The sequence below is a fragment of the Alosa sapidissima genome, chromosome 20, assembly GCF_018492685.1.
Source record: "Alosa sapidissima isolate fAloSap1 chromosome 20, fAloSap1.pri, whole genome shotgun sequence".
Lineage (NCBI taxonomy): Eukaryota > Metazoa > Chordata > Actinopteri > Clupeiformes > Clupeidae > Alosa > Alosa sapidissima.
Window position 1 is genome coordinate 4,044,635 of NC_055976.1, and position 2,500 is coordinate 4,047,134.

General features: G+C 52.6%; 1 protein-coding gene across 4 annotated transcripts in view; it reads left to right on the top strand.

The window, feature by feature from the left end:
- fgf13a (fibroblast growth factor 13a) overlaps nt 1-2,500 on the top strand; it is a 98,730-nt gene that overhangs the window by 14,401 nt on the left and 81,829 nt on the right. The gene's annotated exons all lie outside the window — the stretch shown is intronic.

A 2,500-nucleotide genomic window follows, 5' to 3' on the forward strand; every position in this document is an offset into this window, starting at 1 on the left:
CACAGATACACACAAGGACACTCATACACACACACACACCTCCGCATATATAGAGTTCCTGGGGCAGATGGCTACTCTGCTGCCCTGTTGCTCTCTTAGTCCCGTGGCTCTGGCTCCAGCTCCCCATCCTGTCCTGGCATGGGGGGGGGGGGGGGATTAGAGGGCCACACAGCCAGACATTTCTTGGCCCCCATTGTTTTGTTTATTTATTTCATGTCCTTCCGCCTTGGCTTGTTTACAACAGTGAGCATTTAGCACTGAGCATTTTAGTCAGCCATTGGGCTTTTAGCATGGCCATTGTCAGATCCCAATAGCCGCTGCCTCTTCGTAGCAGATGACCTGACCCATATTTTCTTCTCCCTCTGGCTCTCGTTAACGGTGGCGATCGGTGACAAACTCGCTGCCCCACACCTCTTGTGATGTGAGTCGTGGGTGGAATGGAGTGGTGTGGTGTGAGTTGGGGTGGGGTGGGGTGGGGTGTGGAGGTGATGTATATGAGCAGAAGCAGGCCTGAGTGGGGGCTTGTCATGGTTAATCTATAGGGATGGGAGCAGAGAGGCTGGAGGGGGTGGACGTGGTGGTGGAGTGGTGGCGGGGGCAGAGGAAGGTTGCTGTATGTTCTCAGCCAGGGTAGATGGACTGGACTGACCACTGAAGGGGCGCCAGGCGGGCAGGCGGGCAGTGATTTAGACCTGGGGCTATGCATGGGTCTGTGTATGTGTGTGTGCATGAGAGAGAAAGAGAGGGAGAGAGAGAGATGGTACCATGCACAGAGCCCTATTCCTAGTCTCTCTTCTCCCCTCTCTCTCCCTCTCTCTCTTTCCCTCCCTCTGCTTGCGGTGCACACTAGCCAGAAGACACAGAGGCAGATCAAACAGGGCGAGAAGAGGAGGCGGGGCAGGTTTACTCAGGGCTCTGGCATACACACACACACACACACACACACACACACACACACACACACACACACACACATTCCCTCGCCTCTCCTTGCCAGCTCCCTTTTCAGGCTGCCTCTCTCTGTGTCAGTGTGCTTTTGAAAAACTCTCTTGTCTGCTCAGTGCAGACACACAGTGCTCGGCTTGCTCAGAGGAGACAGTGCTAAAGTGCAGGACTTAATAGCTCCACTGACGCTCCCCTTCTTTTCTGTGCATTGAGCTCTGTTCTGTCCATCGTATTAAAGCAACAGCAGATAGTAAGAGTGACAGTGTGTGGAGTGATGAGTGAGAAGTAGTTAGAGGGCTTTCTTGGGTTGCAGACCTGAAATCATCTGTGCATTTTAGTCAGAAACAGATCATTTGGTCTGGAGTACCTGTTCCAATACTCCAGCACCCCAACAGTGCTTTGCCAGCTTATCCAAACAATAGACTATGTTCTTTGGTCATTTTCTGTTTTTAAAGTTTACTTTGTATCACTAACAAGAGAAGTCTCTCCTGATGACACTAAGGTCAGCTTTTAATTGGTGTGGCATGTCCAGTGTGTAAGTGTCACCTTATGTACTGTATAACTGCCATTGGGTTACCAGACACAAGAGGAGGTGTGTGTGTGTGTGCGTGCATGTGTGTAAGTACTGTATGTGTGTAACTGTGTGTAGCTGTGTTAGTGGGATGTGTTAGTGAGCACACTAGCTCTTGGCTCTGTCCCTTGGGATGTGCTACATTTTAATTATGATAAACCTCCGCCCACCCAACACACGCATACACACAAGCCACACACAGACCTACACAACACACACAGACACACACACACACACAAGCACACAACCGTGCGGGCATGTGGCGGAATCTAACAGCAGTGTAATTACAGGATTGGATGCTGTTATGATTGGAGCAAGCACTTCTAAAGTATTTTGGCCTAAACTTGTTAGCGGTGCGGCGCTAGGAGCTAATTAAGTTGTTTGTCTTTTGAGGAGCGCTATCTCCGCCCGCCGCCCCCAACTAATGAGCCGCTGAGCTCGTCACACACAAATCGCTGCCTGATCCAGATCACAGGGGAACCGAGACGCCAACCAACCATCGGGGTCCTGGCTGAGCGAGCTGCTCCTCCGTCAGGCGCTCCGACGGACGCCCCGCAGGGTCCTCGGGGTCCTCAGGGTGCTGGAGGTTGCGCTGCACTGCGCTGTGCGGTGCGGTGCGCGTCACTGCAGGCAGGCGGTGGGAAGTGTGAATGTGTGAATGGGCCAGAGCACACACAGCTCCTCATTTAGAGGAGGCTCAGCGGCAGCCTGCGCAGGGTAAGAATAACAGCAGCAGGCTTTGGGGCCTCGGCGCTGTCTGGAGGTGAGGATTTGGATAGGTGCTGCATGGTGGGCTCACACACACATACACACACATACGCACACATACGCACACACTGACACACACACACTCACACATACGCACACACACACACACATACGCACACATACGCATACACTGACACACACACACTCACACATACGCACACACACACACACACGCACACATACGCACACACTCACAGGCACACACTCACACATACG